We start from the raw sequence: 15609 nt of genomic DNA, 5'->3' as shown, positions 1-15609 counted from the left end.
ACACCACATCCTTGCTATCCTTGTCCTAGATTGTGCCATGGCAGTGAGTATTTCTGCACCATATGGAGGTCATTTGTCACCACGTAGCTCTTAAGTGTTTACCAAGGCTCAGGGTTTACTATTAAGTTCTCATGACCCACAGCAGGTCCTAGTGTGCATTTTTTGTATATGCCTATGACTGTGCATATAAGATTAGTAGCACCATCTTGGTATACACAGAATGGTTCTTTATTTCTACTTATGCTAAATACAATTGATTTCACTAAAGGGAACCTTGCTTTCATTAGAGAGAACCAAGGTGTGAAATTGTCAAGCATCATGCTCTGGATACAAAGAATATTTCAGATTTGGTCATTCATCCTTTGAAACATACCCAGAGTAGACATTTCTATGCAACTCAAACTTACAGAAGATATTATCATTTTTTTCCCCCTGTCACTTCCAGCATGATGTGCTTTTATACCTTCTGTACTGTCAGGGAAATTTGAGTAGCTTTCAGAGTTAGAAGCTTCAGGGACAATTCTGTTAGGAAAAAACCCCAGGGGGAAACAGTACGGGCTAAAGACCCTTATTTTAGCCAACACATACAAGAACATTAGGAAGTAAATGTTTGCTGTGGTTTTATTGGATTCTAGTTAACTTCACCCCTGAGCCCCAAGGTCCCTGTGGGAATGAGGTGTGCCTCATCAATGTGTAATCTTTTTAAAGCCTGCACTCTCATGGTATGGTCTCAGAACACTGTTGTGGTTAAAATAATACCATCCAGCATTTAAAAATAAATTCCAAAGCTCTCAGCTCTTCTTTTGACTTTCCTGAACTCTGCAAGGGGAGATAAGGAGACTGTAGTAATATATCTTTAACATCTTTTCTCTTCCATCCACTTCTCTTACACTGAAGCAGCTCCCCTATCTCCCTCACATCAGCCTCCCTCCAAAAACCCTACATCCGCTGCACCAGTTCTCGCTTCTCTGCCTCTTGTCATCCTCACCAGCTCTTTTCCTTTGCATTACAAAGTCCAAGAGAGCTTATTTAGCCAAGCAGGACCATCCCTTTCTGGGAGGTGGGGTAAGAAGTGTCAAGACAGAATTCTCTTAAGCATAGAAGGAAGAGAAAGGCTGAGAACCATCATACATGAACTGTTTCCCTCTTATGTATTTCATGTACATCCCTTAGAAATTAACTCTCAGGTTGTCAAATCCTGGATTGTGTTGCAGTCACTGGGAAAAGAAGGCTTGGATGACAGCTTTCACACTAAGTACTCTACAGTCTTTTCGACCCCTCACCTGGGTCTGCCTTTGGGATGCCATTGCTCCCGCTCTGTCTCTGGGGGTTGAGAGCTGTTGCTCTGGGCCCTATGTTTCAGTAACTGACTCTGGTGCCCACTAATCTGTTCCCAAGATACATTTGTCATGGCCTTTTCCCCACTGGCACTGGGGGGATGTCCCTTCTAGATGGCATCTTTTGAGATGGCTGTCTTTCTGTTTTACTTCTCTAGGTCCTCTTCCAAAGTGGGTCTTGAGTTGCATATTCAGTTGGTAATTAAGCTCCAAACTCAATATTTTATTACAGTGTGAGGCAATTTGGGGGTACACAGATGGGTAAATTATAGCTATAGAACCTTACTAACTAGTCCATTGCTTTAACAGCCCCTGCTTTGTGTCACTTCTAGAGCTGCCTTTAAGCCCAACCTTCACCTTACTGTAGGTGCAACCTCTCAGGTGGATTTTATTGTTTCCTCTTCTAGCTTCTTGATCAAGTTTTCCTTTTATTAGTCCTCCCGGGAGAATTTCTCTTTGCTTGCTTATCCTCGATCTCAAACTTTTTCTTTCTTTTTTTAAACAAAACATTTCCTCATTGTATATGGAAGTCAAAGATGCATGCTTACTATAGAAATTAGGAAAATACAAAAAAGTGCAAAGACAAACCATCCACAATCATAGAAATAACCATAGTTAAAGTTTGGTAAATTTCCTTTGCTTTTACATAATTGCAAATATGCTGAATATTTGATATGTATTCTGTTTTTTCTCCTTATCTTTTCTTCTGATTTAATCTGTACCAACCCCTAGCAAAGTCATGATGTTGTTACTACATTGTTATTTGCGTGTGCGTGTGCATGTGCATGTGTGTGTATGCACATGTATGCATGCACACACAGGTGCATGCATGCTCACACACACACACACACACACACACACACACTGTAACTGGTGTCTTTGGGTCAGGTGCTGAGCTCCCGGACACTCTACAGCCTGACTCACAACACTACATTTTGGCCTTCTTTTACTAGACAGTTACTTTGTTCTTACCTGTTCTGTGTCCTCTTCTTGACCTTTATGGATATATATGGATTCTGGTTGATTAAAGGAATTATTATATGATTCCAAAGCCTAACTTTACATTGGTTAACAGATAACACTATGTACATATAAGAGGGAGGCCCACTTTTTTATAATTGCCTCTTGATCCACTTCCCATGGTATTTGGAATCTCAATCTCTACTCTCCTCAATCTTAGCTCAATTGCTTCTTCCTAAGAGCCTGCAGCCTCTATCAATTGCTAGGAAACAAGGTCTGAGTACCCAAAGAGTTTCCTGTTATTCTTTTGTAAAATGATGGCAAGGAGATTTGATAAAAGCTGAATGAATTTTTAGTCTAGGATGTTCTGTTCTTAAGCTATAATTGCTGTTTTCCCTTTAACTCTAGAAGTGATTCTGCCAAACAAAGGAAACTTTAGTCTTCACGTGTGTATTATTACTGTTTCATAAAAATTTTCCTTTAAGTATGTGATTAAAAAAAGATCTCTGCATCATTAAAGGTGATTTTCTTTTGTCTTGGTACTGGTTTTATGAATGTCAGGGGAAAGATGCACTTTAAAAATGAGCCTTCTGGGATGTGCTTATTCTACAAAGTGAGATACATTTGATTGTAGTAAATATAAAAACCATGAAATAACCAATTAAAAGTAATTTTAGAATTTAAAAATGCTAAATCAAACTCTTGGTTATTAAGGTGTATTACCTAGATGATGTCCATTTGATCTTTAAATTTAATACTACTGAGGGTAACATAAGAGAGTAAGGATTAGGGGCACCTGGGTGGCTCAGTCGGTTAAGTGTCTGACTTTTGATCTCAGCCCAGGTCTTGATTTCAGGGTCATGAGTTCAAGCTCCACATTGGACTCCATGCTGAGCATGGAGTCTACTTAAAAAAAAAGGGGGGGGGGAACATCTTCATAAAAAAAAAGAGAGAGTAAGGATTAAATGGTATTTGGAGGAATTTAAGTTAGACATTAGAAGATTTGCAGAATTCAGAGAAACCAGTATCCATGGTCATAGATAAGAGAAGCCTTATCTTGGGATATATTAATAAGTGAGTAGTTTGGGGGTGCCTGGGTGGCTCAGCTGGCTAAGCATCTGACTCTTGATTTCAGCTCAGGTCATGATCTCAGGGTCATGAGGCCAAGTCCAGTGTCAGGTTCTGGACTAAGTGCAGAATCTGCTTGTCCCTCTCCCTCTGCTCTTCCCTCCACTTGCACGCTCTCTCTCTCTCAAATAAATAAAATATTAAAAAAATAAGTGAGTAGTCTGTCTCCTTGTTTTACCCTTCAAGGAATCAACATTATGATTCAGGAATGCCTCTTTCTAATCAATTATATGCCCTGCAGGTGACTGTGAGTCTTGGTTTTGAGTGTTTTAATCTGGTGAGAGATGTTATAAGATTAATGGAAAATAAATATGGTTTCATGAGTTACGTTTTTCTTGCTGTCATAAATACTCCAATGAGCTAAATTACTTCCACTTATTCGAGTGGAGAGATCAGGTTCAACATGTACTACACTGAATAGCCTTAGGGTATTTATTGTCTATCATGTTTTCTTCCTTCGCACAAGAGAAGCAACTTGAAGTCATTGATGATTATATACGGGAGGAACCCATAGATCATGGATATCCCGGGGCAGCAATGCATGAACTAGAATGGGAATCACGTAGAAGGGTTAGAATGAACCTTGGTTGTACGCATTCCTTGCTTTATTGCTATTCCAGTGGTTGGGTCCATGAGTGTATAACCCTCTTTTTTTTTGCCTATATCAGAATTGGAATGATGCAAGCTGCTCTGGAAGCTAAAACTGTGCTGCCAGAAGTGGGTGAGGAAGCAGAATATCAGCAGGTCAGAAGGTAGCCCTGAGCTCTGTGGGGATAGGACCCAGGTAGGCCTTGTTCTTTGCTGTACCCCAAGTACCTAGCATAGTTCCTGCATAGCACAGGCACTCAGTAGTTCAAGTTGACCCTTGAACAGTGTAGCGGTTAAGGGTACCAACCCTCCACATGGTTGAAAATCTGTGTATAACTTTGACTTGCCCAAAACTTAACTACTAATAGTCTACTGTTTGAAAGCCTTACTGATAACATAAACAGTTGATTAACACATATTTTGCATGTTGTATGTATTACATACTATGTTCTTACAATAAATTAAACTTGAGAAAAATGTTATTAAGAAAATTATAAGAGAAAATACATTTATAATACTGTACTGTATGTATAATAAATCTACATGTATGTGGACCGATGTGGTTCAAACCTGTGTTGTTCAAGGGTCAACTTTACTATTGAATTACTAAAAGTGTTGATCACTCCATGGCTAAACTGGTCTCCTTCCTCAAGGGTCCTTGCTGAATCTCTAGTAGAAGCTCTAGAGATCTCCGCCTTAGAGCCTTCAGTCTTTGCCTGGCCAACAGAGGTGTGGCTCTACAGTGCTGGCTGGGTTCTGGAGCCAGGATTGGCTTTGGGAATACAGACACGGACATTTGCAGACAGTTTCAGGGGAAGCCAGGGGCAAGAACCAAGCTGGATTTAGTATCAGTCTGAAGGGTCTCTGTGGAGAGGCACAGAGATGGAGCAGTTGTTATGGAAGATGGACAGACTCTTGAAGTGCTAGATGGACAGGGGGCTTTCATGAGGCAAATTCATCCTCACCTAGGATATCAAACTTCTGAGTACCTTTGGGAGAAGCTTTTTCTACTCTTGACTTCTTGATGCAGGGCCCCAAATCCCTTGCCCCACCCCTCTTAGGAATTTGCTGTATTTTCTGCCTCAGGCAACAAGACCCAAGGAGTCCACCAGGAATCCAAATAAGGTTCAGACTTTCTTTTCCCAAGCAGAGTAGCAACTTCTAGAATTAGCTATGTCTTCAGCAGGTACCATCAAAATGTTGCCTCAGTAATTCCAGCTCCCCAGGACTCCCAGAAGGTCTGGGATTGAAGCCAACAGTCACAGGCTCAGCCCTCCAGGAAGCAAGTTTGTCATCATTACCAGCTCCTGAGATTCACTAGTTGATCCCCACAGCTTTTCCCCTTGGTGGTTTCTGAGGGCATCGAAGGTAAAGACTTCATGCTAGATGGTCTTACCTTAGGCTTCGTGAAGGCAGCACTCACAGAGACTTTGAGCCTTTAAAGAATTGCCATTTTTGGATACAGACGTAGTGAAGAGAAGGGCCATATGCACCCCAATGTTCATAGCAGCAATGTCCACAATAGCTAAATCGTGGAAGGAGCCGAGATGCCCTTCAACAGATGACTGGATTAAGAAGTTGTGGTCCATATATACAATGGAATATTACTCAGCTATCAGAAAGAACGAGTTCTCAACATTTGCTACAACATGGACAGCACTGGAGGAGATAATGCTAAGTGAAATAAGTCAAGCAGAGAAAGACAACTATCATATGATTTCTCTCATCTACGGAACATAAGAACTAGGATGATCGGTAGGGGAAGAAAGGGATAAAGAAAGGGGGGGTAATCAGAAGGGGGAATGAAACATGAGAGACTATGGACTATGAGAAACAAACTGAGGACTTCAGAGGGGAGGGGGGTGGGGGAATGGGATAGACCGGTGATGGGTAGTAAGGAGGGCACGTATTGCATGGTGCACTGGGTGTTATACACAACTAATGAATCATCGAGCCTTACATCGGAAACCGGGGATGTACTGTATGGTGACTAACATAATATAATAAAAAATCATTAAAAAAAAAAAAAATAAAGAATTGCCATTTTTGATGCCAAGTGTATCTCTCAAATAGAAGAAGTTTAACAGAATTAACAACAGTCTCTTTGTCTGGATGCAAGATGGTTTTTAACCTACAATGCTTTTAGGATCCTGTCGGTGCACCCTCAGCTTCCTTGAGGCAATTAAACCAGGCTGTTGGCAATATGCAGACTGCAGTGGCTCTTTTGCTGGAGTTTGAGTTTTTTAAGAGCATTTTCTCAACATGTCTGGAAGAGATTGGGTTTGACTGGTGCGGAGAGAGAAAATTTCCAATGGGGGTCCTTTTGAATTTTCAGTTATTTACTATCTCTGGCTCTAAACCATGTTGGCAACATTGTGACAGGCCCAAGTACTCCCCAGCAACTTCATTTTCATCCAAACCAGCAAGGTTCAATTTAGTGGGCTAATCTAGTAACTAGAAGAAACTATATAAACTGTTAGGTCACGGAGCAATCTTACTAAAAGGTATCTTATTGGACTACATGGAGAAATTTGGGCAATGGAAGACTCAGGACCTTTTTAAGCTTTCTGTAGATTCTTCTGGAGGCTTCATCACTTATGCCAAGCACAGTAAAATGTACCCACATCTCAATTAAATGTAAAAATTTCCATAAAATGTTGAAAGGATTTTTATGATTTTGCTTTTGGAATTATTTGCCTATGAATGACTTATTAAATGTATAGTTGACTATGTCTTATCAATCATCATACCTACTCAGAAATTCTTGTAAAACGGGGCACCTGGGTGGCTCAGTCAGTTAAGCATCTGCCTTCAGCTTCGGTCATGGTCCCATAGTCCTGGGATCAAGCCCCATGTCTGGCTCTCTGCTCAGTGGGTAGCCTGCTTCTCCCTCTCCCTCTCCCTCTCCTCCCCATTCATGTTCTCTCTCACTTGCTCTGCTCTTTCTTTCTCTCAAATAAATAAATAAATCTTAAAAAAAAGAAATTCTTGTAAAATGAGAATCTAATCCACAAATTATTCTCACATGCAATGATTTTTTTATGAATAATAAACTATTAACAAAGTTGACATAATGTTACATTTTGCAGGATGTTAATTAAATGCTTATTAATTTCAGTTTGCTTTTCTGTAGCTTGGAACCAATTCATTTTTTTCCTTTTTTTTTTTTTTTTGAAGATTTTATTTATTTATGTGACAGAGACAGCCAGCGAGAGAGGGAACACAGCAGGGGGAGTGGGAGAGGAAGAAGCAGGCTCCCAGCAGAGGAGCCTGATGTGGGACTCGATCCCGGAACGCCAGGATCACGCCCTGAGCTGAAGGCAGACGCTTTAACGACTGTGCTGCCCAAGCGCCCCCATTTTTTTCCTTTTTTACAAGCCTGTGGAAAGCCTGTAGGCCTTAGCACTGGACCTTTTGGTCCAACAGATAAAACAGCCCTGAGGGAATTTGACTATAATATTTGGCTCAGGAATAAAGTTTTAAGGGTATAGAGTTATTAGAAATTAACAGTAAATTAGCTATGAGTTTCCTGGTTAGCCAAAGTAAAATTAGAAACCAAGCTAGTGATGGAACCAGCATCAGAACCTCCCCTTAGACTGGTTTGTTTTTTGTTCCATTTAAAAATTGTTTTTTATCGAATTTACTTCTTTTGGTCTTAAAATATTTTTTGTTTAGGGGCGCCTGGGTGGCACAGCGGTTAAGCATCTGCCTTCGGCTCAGGGCGTGATCCCAGCATTGTGGCATCAAGCCCCACATCAGGCTCCTCTGCTATGAGCCTGCTTCTTCCTCTCCCACTCCCCCTGCTTGTGTTCCCTCTCTCGCTGGCTGTCTCTATCTCTGTCAAGTAAATAAATAAAATCTTTAAAAAAAAATTTTTTTTTTGTTGTTTAGCATTCTCTTTCTTTCTTTCCATCGGTTCAGTCTGTGGGGATGATGGTCTTTGTGAGGACAGTGAGAGCTGCTCTGTGTACCCAGCTGACTGTGGGAAATGTCCACTTCCTGGAGATGACTGGGTGATGATTACCCTTCCAGTCAGCTTGGTCTCTAGTGCCTCTGCCTTGACCATTCTGATAAGAATCAACCAACATCTCATGCCAAATTTTCCTTGGTTATATGTTCCTTATGTCTATTATTCCCTGTTGGGATCTGACATCTTAGAGTTCTGTATCATCAGGAGTCTTTGAAATTATATAATCCATCCCCATTACTTTACAAATGAGGAAACTGAGATCCAGATATGTTAAGTGACTTGCCCAAGGCCACACAGTAGCAACTAACCTTTATTGAGCTTCTACATAGGTCTTATTTAATTCTCACAGCAAAACTGATAAATAAATATTATTATCCTTTTTTTAGTAGGTGAGGAAAATGAGGAACAAGTGTGAAGTGCTTTGCCCAAGGTCACAAGAAGAGTAAGTGAGGGAGCTGGGGTTTGAACCCAGTCTGACTAGTTCATCTCTTTGTACAACCTCCCACTCTGTTTTGCCTCTTAAGAGAATGACTGAGCTTGGATTGAATCCAGTTCTCTGTGAGTCTAGTGCTCTTTCTGCCATACTTTAGAGAAGACAGTATTGGGCCTTAAATTCCCCTTAGTCTGGAGAAGTGTGCAAGACCAGCCTTGGAGTTTGAAAAGGTCAGCACTGAGCTTGATTAGCACTGTCTGGCCCTGATTTTGGGGGATTGTTTCTTTGGCCAACAGAGTCAGTCTCTATAGAAATTTCTGGTTTTCACATGGGTTCTTTGGTTGCCTAATGCAAATAGGTTTATATCTATGGTTCTTAGCCACACTATTAAGATGCATTGGTATGGGGTAATGAGTATGATGTGCCAGTAATTAATAACAATTAAAGTAATCTGGGACTGTTGCAGCTGGAGATGGCAGAATTGGCAGCTGGGGCTTCTTTGCCTCTCTCAGAGCCTCAGTGAAAGGAACAGGGCATGCAGTACATTCTGCATTGAGGGCATTGAGATAAATGGTCTCAATCCTCTATCTGCTTCAAGAAGTAAACTTTAATGAGTATATCTTGCCACACTTTGTAGGGCTCTGTATTTTTTATTCTTATTTTACAAAGGCAGAGTATTTCTAATAGGAGAGAGGAGAGCAAGCTCTATTAAAAGAACAACATACACATATACACACACATCCATATCAATGGTTGCCAACTAATCTGGTAATTTGAATCTTTGTTGACGCTTGATATTATGCAGATAAGGGGATAATCATCTCTGGGCCCAGTCCAGCATGGAATCCCATTCAATGAATAAGAGACCAGCAAATAATAATTATAAACAAATTAAAGCATTCTTGCTGTCTTTCCTGAAAATGCAGGGCTTCTTAAAGATCCCACTTTTTTCCTTCTCAAAGTCTCTTCCCAACAGTGTAGCTGCTCCAAAGTCTCTCTTCTCCCCCAGTACAAGCTACTCCCCTGGGTCTTTACCCAGCTGAACCTACATAAAGTCGCTTATCTCTTCCTTCTCCCTTCTTTGCTCAGCTCTTCATTATCTAGGTCAACATAGCCTTTTGGGCACTCTAATTTTCTGTCTTCCCCTATTATCTTGGTTCTGTGCAATAAAGGTCTAGGAATGGATCTGGAAGTTAAGGTAACTTCCTCCTTACATGGAAGTGGGGAGTGATTTGGTGGAGACCCTGGGACTACTCATGCATTTTTTTTTTTTGGTCCCCTGTCAAATCAACTTCATGTGTATCCACTGTAGCACATTTAAAAACTCAAATTCTTACCAGCTCATGCTCTAATGTGTGGGCTCCTCCTCCTGTCATGTGGTCTGTATCTAGAAAATTGACAAAGTGCATTTAAACATTATTCTTGAAACTATTATTACGAAGGCTCAGTTACCCCCAAAATCTATGTAGTATATTCTAATATTAAAGGTCAATGGTTTGACATTTTCTATTGTTTTGGATTGTTGCTGATAATGTTTTCCTCCCTGGGATAGATAATAGAGCTTGTTGACATGGAGGCAGAATGTGTGTGGGGATGCGAGAGAGAAATAGTTCCTTGGAGCCTTTAATAGAATGGAAAGGAATTCAGAAGATTGCTAAAGAATGATTACAGAGAAGTAGGGGCAGAGTAGGGAGGAAGAATAGCATTAGCTTTTGAAGGGCTAGAAAACAGAATATTTTTATTTTGAAGCTGAAATGTACAGTCTATCAACATTAAAGATAAATCTGAAATAAAGTCATGTGACATTTAAAAAATTGTGTTGAATTCTCAAATCTTTGTTCTTATTTATATGGCTTTTAAAAAAGAAGATTTTATTTATTTATTTGAGAGAGAGAGCACACAAGCTGGGAGAGGGGCAGAGGGAGAGAGAGAAGCAGGCTCCCCACTGAGCAGGGAGCCCTACTTGGGGTTGGATCCCAGAACCCCAGGATCATGACCTGAGCCAAAAGCAGACGCTTAACCAACTGAGCCATGCAGGTGCCCTGAAATTCATATGGCTTTTTATTTTATTTATTTTATTTTTTTAAAAGATTTTATTTATTTATTTGACAGAGAGAGAGACAGCCAGCGAGAGAGGGAACACACAAGCAGGGAGAGTGGAAGAGGAAGAAGCAGGCCTTCAGTGTAGGAGCCTGATGTGGGGCTTGATCCCAGGACTCTGGGATTACTCTCTGAGCTGAAGGCAGACACTTAACAACTGAGCCACACAGGCACCCCTCATGTGGCTTTTTAAGTTAAATCCTATTAAACCCATTGTGATTGACTATGCTAATGAGTACCATCATCTTATTGGTAGTCTTACTGTTGCTAATGATGAATAATTAAGTATTGATTTTGTGCTGAATTTTACTGGTTTTTTTTCCCCTTCTTTTCTTACGTGGAGCCCAATGCTGGGCTTCAACTCATCACTCAGAGATCAAGACCCGAGCTGAGATCAAGAGTCAGATGCTCAGCTGACCAAGCCACCCAACCATCCCTGAATTTTACTGTTTTGATTAATTTTTACTGTAAAACATTTCAATCATATTTCAATCTTTCTTTCTTTCTTTTTTTTTTTTTTTAAGTTTTTTCAGTATCTTTTTTTTTTTTAAGGTGGCTTCAAAAGATGTTTTCGGATAAAGCTGGATAGTAGATTTCACTTATATCGCACAAAATTTGTAAACAGCCAGAATCAGAGTTTTATTCCCACGTCCCTCATAACCCATGTTCACTAATGTGTACTCAAAATTGGTTGAGATTAGAGTAGTTAGGATCTAGCCACCTAGATTCATGCCATTTGGTCCTGATAGCCTAGTGCCTGTGGTTCTTAGGCCAAACTCACAGGGGTTGCCTGAGAGTACCATGATTTAGACAAAGAGGAGAGTTGGGCCAGTGAATATTTAAATCACCTGCTGAGAAATGCTGAGTGGTGGGTAAAATGAGTGAAAGATTGGATTTTTGTCACACTTCTAACTTTTGCAAGGACATTGTGGAAGGTTATAGATCTTGTTCTCTCTCTTTTTTTATAGTAACACACTAAAAAAAAAAAACAAAACCCAACCCAGGAGAAATGGACAAAAGATAAAATCTCCTTTTGGAAGCTGATGAAAATTGTCAGATTAGATGGGCTCTTTGGGAATCATTACTTCTTATAATGCTCTGCGTATACCCAGAGAGCACAGGAAATCACATGTCAAGGTCACTCTGCTCAGCAGAAAATTTCCTTAATACCACATAATAATGAGTGAAATGAATGCAAATGAGGTTTTGACCACCAGCCCACCTCATTAGGACTGTCTGCACTCCAGCTCTACTTTTCCTACTTTTTCTGGGCTGTGTAGTAGCCTCAGTTCAAAGGCCCCAGCTTTTTAATACCAATGGTTGATGCTTTTCTGCTGAAATTCTATGGGCTTAAGCAGCCAGATTCAGGGTTGGTGCCTCCAGGTTAGAGCCCCTCCCCCACCCCGCCCCTTCCCTCGGTGGGCCTCCCCCCCCCCATCCCCAAAGGCAGACTAGATTTCCCCTTGTGATTATGGAAACCTGTTGTACCTAGAAAACCAACAGTGAGGGCTCTGCCATTTCAGTCAGAAATTCTGTCTTGATATTCAGAATGATCAGTCTCCTAGTTATGGTTTGGAAAGATAAACAGGCCCCCAGCCAGATAGGACGAAAAATACTGTCCCAAATTCATATGCAAAAACAGAGTGATTGGAGTGCCTTTAGGAGATAAAATAGGTGAGTTTTTACCAAGGAAAGTCATTAGTCAGTATTTCCAGGTTATTTTACTATATATTCTTGTGAAAAAGGAAAGGAACTCATATTCAATAGGCGATTACTTTGTGCCAGGTGCTGTATGCATTTTAACCCATAGTCAGCTCTATCGTTGTTCCCTTGCAGAATGAAGAAACTGAGGCTCAGAAGTTGTCACTTGCTCAGGAACTTAACAGGTAGTAAAGCTGAAATTCTAACCACTTCTGACCTGAAGCCTTATTCTCTCTCAAGAGGTTCTTTCTGAAAAAATGTAAAAATTGCAAAATATACCATTCGTCACTTCGGTACTGCCTGGTGTCCTTCCACAGCTGTCAATTTAGCTGGGAACTAAATCTTTAGGTAACAGTTGGAAAGTAGTGAATCCCCTCACTGGAGTTATTGAAGGGGATGTTGGTGTTTTGGTTTTTTCTTTTTTCCTAATTTTTGTTTAAATTCTAGTTAGTTAACATATAGTGTAATATTGTTTTCAAGAGTAGAATTTAGTGATTCACCACTTACATATAACACCCAGTGCTCATCACCCAACAAGTGTCCTTCTTAATAGCCATCACCCATCTAGTGAAGGGGACATTGGTTAATCAAATGTTTACTCTCTTGTAGAAGGTATTTGTGTATCTGATGAGGCAATATGTGCTAGTAGTGGCTTATGTATTACTGATGGGAAATTAAAAAACAACAACTATATTTTAATGCATATTAGAAAAATATTAACCAGAATATCAGCTTGTGATTGCATAGATATTGTTTAGACATAGCTCAAGAAAATAAATAAGCTTTTTTACAGAAACACATGAAGTAGATAATGGTGGCCCAAGATATTAAAAAAATTGTGATGGTAGCATGTGACTGATGATGTTTGGGAATCATCACAATTAGGAATGGCCAAATAATGTTAACTCTGAGGGATGGTAAGTCTAAGTAGCCTTTGGTAACTTTCCAATTACCTAGAGATTATATTCTACAAAATAGAATTCCTAACTAGCTCTGTCTGCTATCCAGCTCATTTTTGGGGCATTAAATTCCAGTGTCGGTTCTTATGAGAGCAGGGAATTCAAATTAATTTGAGCCTCAGCCTATCCAAAATCTAATTATGTGGAAAAAATGTAATACAACAAAAGTGAAAGAAAAGGATTTTTATATGGCCCAACTTTCCGGATCCCTAGGATCACAGTTATAAATAACCATATAAATGGCATCTCTTTGCCAATAAACTATATCTCTTTTTAATTCATTTTAGGCAGTGACAGAAAATTATTTGAACCCAGGTTCTAGTCCTGGCTCTATCACTAACCAGGTGTGTGATCTGGGGGGATGGGGGGTTGTTCTTGAAGATACTTTCCTTTTCTAGTGCTTTGTGAACAAGTCATACTTATGCTTCAATGTGGTTTGATGAGTTATCAGTTTTCAGAGAAGCCCTCTGATTTGCAAACAAACCAGGGACTCAGAGCTACGTCTTGGGTAGCATCTGGGTAGGAGGCACCCAAGGAATATTCGAGTTAGGGCTGGGTTTGGCAGTGAAGTTTAAATGAATTTGGAGATAGGAACTTAGATTTACTGAGCACTAAGTACATTCAAGGCACTTTGTATCCTCAAAATCCACTTTTATGGATAAGAAAATTGAATCTAATACAAATATTGAACCATTACATTGTATACCTGACACTAATAAAAGAAAAAAGAAAAAAAGAAAGAAAATTGAGGCTAAGTTTAAGAAACTTGCATAACGGGGTGCCTGGGTGGCTCAGTTGGTTAAACATCTGCCTTTGGCTAAGGTCATCATCTCAGGGTCATGGAATGGAGCCCCCCACAGCGGGGAGTCTGCTTCTCCCTCTCCCTCTGCTGCTTCCCCCTGTTTGTGTGCACTCTCTCTCTGTCAAATCAATAAAGAAAATCTTTCAGGGAAAAAAAAGAAAAGAAACTTGTGTAAGGTCACCCATCTCCTACGTGTTATACCTGAGACTGATTTCAAGTGTGGTGGGCTGTAACTGCTGTTCTTTATTGCCCCTGAAGATTTTAAATAGGCGTGGAAGTGCAACCTGTAGAGCGGGGTTCAGAGCCCTGTAAGTTTAGTGCAGGTGAAGAGAGGCAGTGAGCTATGAAAGACCTTCCAAGGAGGCTGAAGGAGGTGACTGACAAGAATAGATGGGTCATGTTTCCCCTGGTAGACTGGCTGGATTTCAGGGTCCAGTGGCTCAGCACAGGCTTGGGGAACAAGTCCCTGTGCTCAGTCAAGCAGGCACAGGTGGGTGGCAACAGGGGCAGGGGAGCCTGGGGACCCAGGGATGATGTGACCAGACAGCTGAGGTAAAGCCTAGATTGCAGATGGCAGAGTCCCGAACCCAGAGGCATGCCCTGCTTGCTTCTCAGAAGTCTACATGTAGGAGTGATTGGTATCTAGAGACCCTGGTCTAGTCTGAATGGCTCTCAACTAGTTGGCTATGGAAGGTGGCCTTATTCTGTTTTTGTCTCTCTTTTTTTTGTTTTTGTTGTTTTAAAGTAGGCTCCATGCCCAGTGTGGAGCCCAGTGCAAAGCTTGAACTCACAACCCTGAGATAGAGACCTAAGCTGAGATCAGGAGTTAGTCATTTAATTGACTGAGCCACCCGGGTGCCCCTGTTTTTGTCTCTTGGTTAAGAGCTCGGAATCCAAGTCACATGGACCCAGAGTAAATTATTTACTAGTTGTGTGACCTTAGGCAAATTACTTACTTGCTATCGGCTTTGGTCTACTCAACTGTAAAATGAAGATAATAATGGTATATCTTTATAGGGTTGTCGTGTAGATTAAATGAGATAATATAGTTAAAGAGCAGTGACTGGCTCAATAAATGTAATTATTATTGTTATTAATAAGTGATAATTCTTATATGGGATTAACTCCTTCTACCACCCAGTGACTTGGACTTAGTATAGCCAGATATTTTATTTTAATCAACAGTACCATAACACTATTTGAGTTTAATCATAAGCTAGTTTGAGTCCAAGTTCTTGCTCACAATTCTCAAAGATTGAGGGAAATTATGATTATAATTTGGCCAAATCCCCTCATTCTCCTAATCCACTCCTCCTCCTCTGGACCATCTCACAGTACAGAAAAGGATAAGGTCTCCATTGCTCTGGGCTGTGCCTCATCTCTTAGAGGACAAAGGCCTCCCTCTGTGTCCCCACATACACATTGCCCTGCAGGCCCCTTCTTGGTGCCTGCCTGAATTTCCAGGGAGCATGGAGGGTTGTTCATAGTGGTTCTGATCATGTGCCTGAGGACACAGATGTATTTTTAGTGTCTTCTCCCTAGAGTCTGGCTGAAAACGTCATGCCTATTTTTTATGCCTAATGTCAACTTCTGAATAAATAGGGTAAAGAACTCATTTCTGTTAATAGGGG

The 15609-nt window shown here is 40.6% G+C and overlaps 1 protein-coding gene across 1 annotated transcript in view; it reads left to right on the top strand.

Moving 5' to 3' along the window:
* Positions 1–15609, top strand: part of NDUFB6 (NADH:ubiquinone oxidoreductase subunit B6) — a 251056-nt gene that overhangs the window by 7837 nt on the left and 227610 nt on the right. Inside the window, exons 3-4 of the mRNA XM_057313509.1 lie at positions 4094–4209; positions 12353–12402. The gene's annotated coding sequence lies outside the window, so the exon portion shown is untranslated. The remainder of the gene's footprint in view (positions 1–4093; positions 4210–12352; positions 12403–15609) is intronic.

This window comes from Ursus arctos, unplaced genomic scaffold, assembly GCF_023065955.2.
Source record: "Ursus arctos isolate Adak ecotype North America unplaced genomic scaffold, UrsArc2.0 scaffold_18, whole genome shotgun sequence".
Taxonomy (NCBI): Eukaryota; Metazoa; Chordata; class Mammalia; order Carnivora; family Ursidae; genus Ursus; species Ursus arctos.
The sequence above is the reverse complement of the archived record's forward strand: the minus strand, read 5'-3'. Positions and strand labels throughout refer to the sequence as shown.